The 10,520-nt window shown below is 47.1% G+C and overlaps 1 protein-coding gene and 1 long non-coding RNA gene across 3 annotated transcripts in view; one reads left to right on the forward strand and one right to left on the reverse strand.

Annotated features, from left to right (window-relative positions):
- The window catches only part of FRMD4A (FERM domain containing 4A), a 619,483-nt gene that overhangs the window by 403,415 nt on the left and 205,548 nt on the right, over nucleotides 1-10,520 (forward strand). The window lies entirely within an intron of this gene.
- On the reverse strand, nucleotides 5,451-8,790 carry LOC115304958. 2 transcript variants are annotated; one of them, XR_003914687.1, is made up of 3 exons: nucleotides 8,767-8,790; nucleotides 8,131-8,331; nucleotides 5,451-5,623 (listed from the first exon to the last, which is right to left on the reverse strand). It is a non-coding gene; the product is annotated as an uncharacterized LOC115304958 (long non-coding RNA). The 2 variants fall into 2 exon arrangements; XR_003914686.1 differs by lacking the exon at nucleotides 8,767-8,790 and adding an exon at nucleotides 8,638-8,702.

Here is a 10,520-nt window from a genome sequence, read left to right on the forward strand (position 1 = left end):
AAATGGAAGAAAGTTGTGGAGGCCGCTGAGTGACCTGGGGCTTCAAGGGTCTGAGTGAGCAGAAGGGACCACAAGGTCACGTGTGGGTGTGGACATGCTCTGGCCCACATCTGAGGACGAGATGGAGGGACACTCTAGGGGTAAATGCTGTGACCGATCGTCATTCCTGAGGGCATCCCTTTAAAGCAAACCATATACCATCAGTAGGTGAATGAACTTGAATCCTTCATCGGCTAGTCATGGATGAGCGAGGCGAGCACTCCACCAGGAGAGGGCACGCAGTGCACCCAGAGGAAAGGAATGGAATTCAGCACACAATTATTTAGGGCAAGATTATTTCCTACGATTTATTTACAGGACTGAGCTCACCTGGGATCTCATTAAAGCTCACAACACTTAGGTATAGGGCTTAAACCAAGAATCAACATCTACCGTCGTGGGCAAAGGAGCATTATGCAGACACAGAAGCTGCCAGGTCTCATGCTCTTAGATGACGCAGAGAAAGCAAGTAAGAATATTAATAGCATATGTTTTATTAAACACATGCTCTGCGCCGAAAACGTCACATACATTATGCAGTGCGATCCTTGTAGCAAACCTGTGAGTGGGAACCCGCGAGTTTAGAACCTGTTAGCCCGAGGCCACACAATTCATGAGTTGTTGGCTTGTGGTTCAAAACCACGCAGTATGGTGCCACAGGCTACACGCCTAACCACACCGCTGGTCCCGGATCGTAACGCCTGTTCCAGCCGGCTAGGTAGACAGACAAGGAAGGCCCTGTGCAGAGACTTGGACTTCCAAGCCCTGCAGGGATGGACAGCAGAATCGTAGATGCGATTGTACTAACCCAAGGATGATGGTGAAAACAGAACCTTACATAGCTGTCGTGAAAGTACACACCACGAGTCCTGTCGGGTTGACAAACTCAGTTTGCCCCATCGCTGGACTTGGTCCCAGTGGAGAACAATATCTCCGAGTGTCGCACAGCTCTGCTTGGGCGCGGACGATTTTGATGGCCAGGGTCGGTGCCGCGTGGCCATCGGCAATAATGTCCCATTGCTGAATGTTCTCTTCGGTGCTTCCTGATCCCCTTTCCTTCCTTAAGCTCCCCCTCCACCCAACCACCCCTATAGAAATCAGGCCTGGGACGCTTCTTCCTAGGGGCCTTCAATGAGCAATTTCTGCTTTTGCTCAAAATAAGCCTCAGTGGACAGAACACACCGGAGGCCTTGGAGGCAGACTCAGATTCAAATCTGCCTCTTTCTGGGTGTGGACTTCTGGCAAGTTGCTTCATGTTTCTGAGCCTCGGTTTCTGGCTCTGTACAATGGGAATTAATAATACCCATCGTGCCGTGTTACAGCAAGGTTGTAGGGGATGCGTGTGATGTACCCGGCCCCACTCAGCAAACAAGAGCAGTAAGGGTAGCAGTGACGGTGACAAGTGGCTGACCCAGGTTGGGTAATAACCACGGGCAAGGGAAAAGGGAATTTTCTTGTTTTCTGTTTCTTTTTTTTATGTTTATTTTTGAGACAGAGACAGAGACTAAGCATGTGTGGGGGAAGGGCACAGAGAGAGGGAGACACAGAATCTGACACAGGCTCCAGGCTCTGAGTCAGCACAGAGCCCGTCGTGGGATTTGAACTCAAGAAAAGTGAGATCATGAGCTGAACTGATGCTTAACTACCCCCAGGGGATTTTCTGTGTAAAGGGCCTGGGGCGCATTCTCTGAAGATCCTTTCCTTTCTTTCCACTGTGTCTCCTCTCTTCTACCGAACTTAAGACCAGAATTGTCCTCAGACATCCTGGCTTCTACTCAGGGCCAGCTGTTTGCACCATAATGTTTGTTTTGTCCCGGATTTTTGAGGGGCAGAAAGCAGTAGCCATGGAGCAAAGACCATTTTGCTGGGAGATCTTCTGAAGACCACAGCCATCCGAGAGGGTGAAAGCGTGTAAAGAAAGGAAGATCCTTGGGCTGCTGCCAGCCAGCACCAGGGCAATGTAGATCCAGCAGACGCTCAAAGGAGCGGTGGAAGGACAACCATTGTAAGACAGAAATGACACCTGCTGGGTTATAAGTGTTTTTAGGAGGCCTCCCCAGACACGGGGGTCTTTAGAACACACTGCAGGTGTTCCACCAAAGCTGGGCTTGGAGGTTGGTGTGGCTGTGGCTCACTGGCCCTGGCTCACATCTGGGAGACCGACCCTACTTACAGTCTCAGACTGGCCATCATTTAGGCCTCCACCAGTCAGACCGTTATTTGTTTCTTTTTGTTTTTTTTTTTAATTTAAAAAAAAAAATTTTTTTGATAGAGAAACAGAGCATGAGAGGGGGAAGGCAGAGAGAGAAGAAGACACAGAACCAGAAGCAGGCTCCAGGCTCTGAGCTAGCTGTCAGCACAGAGCCTGATGCGGGACTCGAACCCATGAACGTGAGATCTGACCTGAGCCGAAGTCAGTGGCTTAACTGACTGAGCCACCCAGGCGCCCCAGTCAGACCGTTATTTGGACTTGCTTATCGACACCGGTCAACTGCTGTTTTCTACCATCACAGGCTCTTCTCCTGTTTTTTATTAGCAGGGTGGATTTAATTATAAAAATCTATTGGGTAATCATCACAACGCTTGGCCAGAGGAAAGGGAGAAAGCAAAATTAAATACACCAGGTTCCGATTAATACATGGTGGGGACTTGGAATGAAATACAGTTTGTAAAGCAAAAGCAAAGCATTGCCAAGGTGTCTACCTGTGAGGAATCAGCAGAGTGAACACGGGCAGTGCGGAAATGTACATGATGGAGTACGACGGAGGGGCACATATGCATGGGCTCACCTGGGACACAGGAGCAGGGCCCGGGAAGGCTTCCTGCAACGTGAGTGTGGAGACTGAGGGCTGGCAGGTGAAGGGAGGGGAGGGGGGCCTTCCAGGCACAAGTGCAGCAAGACAAGACAGGGACCTGAGCATGCGCCTCTCAGCTGCTGGGCAGTGGCGAGCAGGGAAGGGTGAGTGGAAGGCCGCATAGGCAGGAGAGGGTGCCCGGTCCCAGCCCCATCTAGTGCTTACGGACGAAAATATACCAAGTCAAGAGCTTTGCCCCTGGTGCAAAGGCAGATTTTCTCCGAATGGAGCAATTCCAGTTTGTTAAGGAGGGGGCCAGTTAGGAAGGGTACTCATCAGAACTAAATTCTTACAATGGCAATTCTGCGTCTGAGATTGTTCATCCATTCATTTTATTCACTCCTTCAGTGAATATTTATCGAACGTTTAATATGTTCCAGGGACTGCTGTGGGCTCAGAAGAGTCAGCAATAAACAAAACAGATGTAAATCCCTGGTCTCCTGGGAGGGACAGGTAATAAAAAAAGCATGTACGTGAATAAGTTGTATATAGTCTGTTAGAAGGTGATAAGGACAATAGAGAAAGGACAATAGGGAGGGGGCTGGGGGAGGGGCAGAAGCAGGAGGGCCAATGGGAGGAGTTGCTCTTTTTAAGGAAGATGGTCATAGAGCACTGTGATTTGGAGCATTTAAAGAATTGGGTGAGGGGCCCCTGGCTGGCTCAGTCAGTTAAGTGTCAGACTTCGGCTCAGGTCAGGCATGATCTTAAGGCTCATGGGTTCAAGATCTGTGGGCGTGGGCCTAGAGCCTGGAGACTGCTTCAGATTCTGCATCTTTTTCTCTTTCTGGCCATCCCTCGCTCATGCTCTGTTTCTCCAAAATAATGAAAAATTAAAATATAAATTTAAAAATACAGAATTGAGTGATATAGTTATATAAAAAAACTTCCTTCCATTCTCCTCTACTGAAAAGAAAAAAAAGAAAGATGGTCAGGAAAAATCTCACTAATAAGATAATATTTGAGCAGGATCTGAAAATGACTCTGGTTTAATTCCTCCTGATATCTGAGGAAGTGTGTACCAGGCAGAGGGAAGGGCTAGACCTGAAGAGTAGGGACTACAGCCCGGAGGCCAGGATGCCTGGAGCAAAGTCAAGGCCAAAATGGAATTGTGGTATCCATTCAGCTGACCGGCAGCATCAACAACCCAGGAAGGTGTGAGAAACGCAAATTCTTGCATCCCAGCCCCCTACTCAGACCTGTGAATCAGAAACTCTGGGGGAAAGTGAGACCAAGCTTCCAGGTGCTCTGATGCTGGCTGAAGGTTCAGAGCCACTGCTTAGAGCCGGGTCCAGAGCCCTCCCCTTTCCTACTTTCCTGGACAATCTTCCTACATGCTCCCATCAATTTCCATAGCTTTCAGTGCTCTCCGTGTATAGTCATTGTCAGCCTTTATTTTCCAGACATATGTCGCTTTTTGCGTATATCCAATCTAATTGTGTGCATCCAATCCGCAGCTCAACAAATAGCCAAACCATCTTCTATTTGGCGAGTGAGAACTCTAGACATTTGCTACCCTGAACTCACCAAATGTGTAACGTGAATTCTGATAACTCTTTGCTATAATAATTTGGGGGCAGGTCAGATCTGGTTTTGGTGGCAGAAGAAATCAACCTATCACTAGCACGACCGCTTCCCGCCCCATCCCAACTTTAAGAAACTCACATGCCTTTTTTCCCTGGGGCCCGGGGGCCTGTTCTCATAAATCCTGGGGCTCTTCCTCCCACACCAACTCATCATTTCAATACATTTTTATTGCTTCCCTGAGAGATTGATTGATTGGTGTCCCCCACACGGAAGCCTGCACACTATTAGAAGTTACAGCTGAACACAGAACTCTTGCTGAACTTTTTTCCCATTCAATCTCACACATATTTCTGTCCTAATGCCCTTTTGTAATGAGGCAGTGAACCAACAAGTCAATAACAAGTATTGAGTTCCAGCCTCCGGACACTGGGTTAGGCACTGTAAGGAATACAATGTCTCCAAGAACCTGACAAATAGCAGGTGAAGATGAGTGCGTGTTAAATATACCAACTGTGAAGTCAGGAGCCTGTTTCCTACGTAGTAGATGTAGGACCTGAGGTGGGTTAGAAAACCTCTCTGTGCGTCAATTCCCTTTGCCCTAATGGGGTTACCAATAGTACCAACCGTACAGGGTCTGTGAGCAGATTAAATGAGTTATGTGTAAAGCACATAATCAGTTCTGGGGCTTGGTAAGCACCAACCAAATGACAACTATGGTAATTAATACCTATTTCTGAGTAAATAAACAGAAAGGGTTTGCTGAGAGACCTAACCCACGCACTTGAATGTGCTTCCAACGTACATCAGTTTTATACCCCAGCACTCACTGTAATACAGCTGCGCCCAGGGCTTTGGAATTACATTAATTAGCTTGTGATGTTTTGATTGATTCTTGTCTGTGTTTCAGAGAGACTTGCCCTGGGGTTTTGTTGCCATGAGTTAAGGCAGTCAAAACTGTGATTCCCAACCAGGAAAAAAATAATAAGCAATAATCTAATGTAACGAGAACATAACAAGATTATAAAACATAGCTATTAAAAATGATATTGCTATTTTAAAAAAATAACGAAATAAAACACACAGCTATTAGATGATTTCTTCATGTCCCCCAGGGGACGCGGTTTTCAGTAGTTGCCGTGAAGCCAGGAGAGGAGATGGAATTCTTTCTTTTTGATTGAAGGGCTCAGCATTGGCCTTTAATTGACCTGGTGTGGAGGAGCAAAGAGGATTGGGTATAAAAATAAAACACAGTTCACTTAAAATCAGTCAGGCATTTTGGGGCATCTGGGTGGCTCAGTTGGTTCAGTGTCCAACTTTGGCTCAGGTCATGATCTCACAATTCAGGGGTTCTAGCCTGCTGACAGCTCAGAGCCCAGAGCCTGTTTCGGATTCTGTGTCTCCCTCGGTCTCTGCCCCTGCTCCATTCACACGGTCTTTCTCAAAAATAAGTAAACATTAAAAAATATCTTTTTAATCAGTCAAGATTTTAACCTGTCCCAGAGGGGTCTTGCTCTATCCTTAAGATCTGGTTGGCATATGGAAGGAAAAGACACCAGTGCCATTCTCTGGAAATATACAATGAAATGTAAGTGTTTGTCCATACGCGGTAGGTTAGGAACTAATGTGGAAGCACAGATTACCCTCACTCCAGGTGCTGTCCAGCTCCGACTGTGATTCAATCCATAATTAATCGTGTATGTAAAGTAAGTCTATGGCATGGTTCACAGTGATCTCCAATGTATAGGTGGGAGTCAAGCATTGAAAGATAAGGGCTCTGAGTCACAAAAAGATGACTTTGGGTTCAAATCTGATTAACAGAGCTACCTCAGCAAGTTACTTAGCCTTGTTAACCCCCAGGTGCCTCATTTGTAGAAGGAGAACAAAAATAACTTTCATCCCATAGGAATCTTGGGAAGATCAAATTTATGTTTGGAAAGTTCACGGCACTGTGCCTGGCACAGAGTACATATTTATAATAATGTAAGATATTGTTATCAGTTTTAGGGTTTTGAAAATCCATGTGTTGAACCCATACTCTCCAGCTGGAGATTGAGGTCATCAGGCCTGTTTTAAAGGTGAAGAAATGGGCACCAAGAAATTTAAGAGACTCACTTAAGGTCACAATGGGTCTTCCAAGCTGGAGCCCAGGGTTATCCATGTTACTGGAAGGGATTACGTAACCCAGGCCGAGACCCCACTCTCCAACTCAGACACTTGATGTCTGTTCTCAGCAAGGCAGTTACACAAAGGTAGGGGTGGGGGCCATCCTTCTTCGCCAGTAGGAGTAGTTGGGCCAAGATGCCAGCTAAGGAATCTTCTGCTAATGCCCTGCATGCCGCCCAGAACTTGTTTAGGAAAGCTGTGGCTTCAGATCCCAGAGATAAGAACCTGGTACTTTTCACTCCTATGGCAGGTATAATTTTTGCTCTGCAACCTTGGGCATAAAAAAGCATCACATTAATTTACTTCTCTAAACTTAGTGAAATCTGACTACATCCTCACTCATGATGGTGGCAAGAACTCATTCTTTCCTCTCCCCCAGCTCACATTGTACCTTAAGACAGGACAGGGTCTCTTGTTTATCATTACAACATAGTTGCCACAAATCTGTTTTAAATGTCCATCTTAAAGCCAAAGCCCCCATCCCTCTGGGGGTCAGACCCCAAGACTTTTTACTGTGCCAAAGACATACCTCTTAGAACTTAGTACCCTCACCCATCGTCCATATGCTGTCCCGTCAGATGTCTGGCGCCCTCTGGAGGCACTACTTAGACATTGTATGGGCCTCTCCATGCATACAGACGTCACTCCTTTGCTTCTTCTGGAGGTAATGTCACCCATCTCCACCTTCCCCCCCCCCCCCATTTCCAAGCCTCAGAACAGCTCTCTGCTCTTGGAGAAGTTGGCTCTCTTCAAAATGAGGCTCCCTAACTCTGTTTAAGGGGCAGGGGGAACCCCAGCTAGATATTCAAATCTCAAAATCCCACTTGCCCTCTTGGAGGGCCAAAGGAAATGTATTTCTCCTTCTTTCTGACTCTTCTCCAGCAGTGAAAGGAGACACAAAAGCAAATGTCCAGAAACCGACTGGCCTGTTTCTTTTTCTTCTTTTCAAATTAGACTCTTCAGAAAGTATTAAACTCAGGCTAAAAATGGAAACACTGTATTCTTTCAACAAGCCTGCATGTTGGGGCTGGCTGATGGACCAACACTTTGCAAAGATCCTTTGATTCTTTATGCCTTTGCAAGTGACTGCCTGAATTCTTGGTGGTGGATCAGCGGCTCTTTGGAAAACAAACCATTACAGAATTCTGACTGGCAAAGCTTGTCATCCATAACCTCAAAGGATCACCACTGGGGAAACAGAGAATGTATTACCTTCACATTTCCATGAACTTCCAGATGATTTGTTTGAGTTTTATCTCATTCATCAAGTTTTACCGTGGCCTATTTCTCTCAGGACTTAAATTCTTCAAATAAGATTTTTCTTCCCTAAATTTTTATCCATTCTTAGTCTGGACCCCAAACATATAAGGCATAGTGGGTAAAGAGGTCCAGAGTGAGAATAAACACAGGAAGGCCCTCCCCGGGGTTTTGCTTACACAGCCAGACCCTGTCCTAAGTGTTTTACAGACATTGATTCCTTTAATCCTCATAACAACCTTTATTATCCTCATAGATGAGAAAATAGGCACAGAGAGGTGAAGAAACTTACCTGAGGCTACACAGCTAGCAGGTGGCCAAGGCAAGATTCAAGCCCAGGCAGTCTGAGCTTCTTAACATAGAGTTCACTGTACAGATTGTGGTTAAGTTTAAGAAGAAAGTAAAGGGATGATACAAATGATACAAAGGCTACCTGGTGGCGCGGGGCTGGCGGTGGGGGTGCGCTTCCCATGTGTTGATCAGGAAAGGTTACCTAGAAGGCAGCAGCTTTGAATTAAAACCTGGAGGCTGGCAAGGAGCCAGCTCTGTAAAGTGCGGGGCTAGGAGGGTGAGTGAGTATTCCTGGCAGGAGGAACAAGAAACGCAAAAGCCAAGAGAAGAAAGACTCTTTCAGGAATGGGGAGCTCAAGTGGCTCAGTCAGTTAAGTGTCTCACTCTTGGTTTCGGCTCAGGCCGTGATCTCACGGTTCAGGATTTGAGCCCCATGTCCGGCTCCAGGCTACCAGCACAGAGCCTCCTTGGGATTCTCTTCCCCTCTCTCTGACCCTCCCCTGCTCACACACTCTCTTTCTCTTCCAAAGACTTAAAAGAATCTTTCAAGGGCAGAAATGTGGCCTATGTGGCAAAGCATCGTATGGGGAGGGGCTGGAGAAGGGTATGTGATATTTCCGGGGGAGTGAGAAGCCACCTCCATGCTTATTCCCAGAGATTATGACCTGATCTGAGATGTTTCTGAAGTCACTGGCTGCTAGGTAACAAGGGGACGAATGAGAATCTGGAACAGAGGGTACTTGGAAGAGGGTTATGTAGCCCAGGGTAGAGGGTGACAGAGACCCTGATGGGGTCTGGTGGCAGGAGATACGGCTGGATGGATCAGGGAGGCCGGTGCTCAGGACATCCTGGCCGTTTGAACAAGTGTGGTCTCCATTCCTAAAAGTCACAGAACCCAGAACGGGCTGAAGCAAAGAAGTCCTATGATCAGACCCGAGTTCTAGAAGAAGGGGATGAGCTGGTATGGAGAATGTGTTGGAGGGACAAGAGGGCAGGCCGTTCGGGAGGCTGGGGGGGCCTCCCAGCAGTGGGGGATGGGGACCGAATGAGGGTGGGGCCGGGGTTATTCATCTGGCAAAGATTAACATCACCAGGCATTGTTGGAACAAGTCAGACAACGGGCTGCTCTCAAGGACCTTTCCGGAGCCATGTATGAGGACAGGCTTAGTGGTTACTTGAATGTAAGGAAGGAGTGAAAGGAAGGGGATAGATAAAAAGACCCCTCTATTATCCCTGTTTCTGGTGAGTGTGTGGAGGAGGGCAGCTGGGTAGTTACGATCCAGAACTTGGAAAGAGGATTTGCCAGAGACAAGTTCAGTTCAGGATTTATCAACTCCACTGACCAAAGTGGGAAAGCCTCAGGTAGATAGTAGAAACAATCCAACGACTCTTTCGAAGGATGGGAACTAGATACCCCAAGATAAAGGTCCGAACACCTCCTCTACCGCCCCTTCACTAGCTGGTGTAGTCAAAACAGATCAGCACTGGACACCGTCTTCCAAAGGAGCAGTGCTCCCTCGGGGGGTGTCAACTGCATTTTGAAAGAACTGGGTTTTGCATTAAAGCTGCCTTCAGGGACCCTCTCCCCCCACACAAGTACAGAAACATCCATTCAAACATGGCTTCCCTTGACTCAGATTCAGGTAATCAAGACCCCCTCCCCCCAGTACTGAGATGTGACCACAACAGGCTGAAATAAGGTGGGTAATCTTCATCACAGGTTCACCTTTGTCTCCAATGTCACCTGTATATGGAGGTCCCCTTCCATTGGCTTTGACCCCTCCGGAACTGCTAGAAATGTTCACGTGAGATCTTTAGAGAATATACGAACTGTGTCTGGAAAGGGTTAATTTTCAATTATTGGGATGTTAGAATATGCAAAATTTTTTTGCATTTCAGATTTTTAAGTCTTCACTCATGGCACTGTCCTGGAAATAATGGTGCTAGATCTAAGAGATGCTTTAGTGATGGTGGAAAGGGAAGCCATCTCTCCCCTGAAGGGTGGATGGAGGGAGGGGGTGAGAGAGGGAGGGATGGAGGGAGGGAAAGAGGGAGGGAGGGAAAGAGGGAGGGAAGGAAGGATGGATGGAGGGAGGGATGTTGGGATTGCAAGCGATGAGCGATGAGCGATGAGCAAGTCGTAGAGGAAGATTTTACCCCTGAGACAAACTGGCTTTCCCACCCACAACAAGCGGGTGCTCCTGTCTGCCTCTCCCTTTATTTTATCAAACCATGTTTTGACAATTCGTGGGGGGAAAAATGTGTCTAGGGCAAATTGAGCTGCTGAAGCAATAAACATTTAGACATATAATGTGAACTGAGTTATTGTTCTTGGTAGGGATATTCCCTGAGTTTGTTTCTCGTTTTTGGAAAGAGAGGGCACGTGTCAGC

The sequence above is a fragment of the Suricata suricatta genome, chromosome 10 (genome assembly GCF_006229205.1).
Source record: "Suricata suricatta isolate VVHF042 chromosome 10, meerkat_22Aug2017_6uvM2_HiC, whole genome shotgun sequence".
NCBI classification, from domain to species: Eukaryota; Metazoa; Chordata; class Mammalia; order Carnivora; family Herpestidae; genus Suricata; species Suricata suricatta.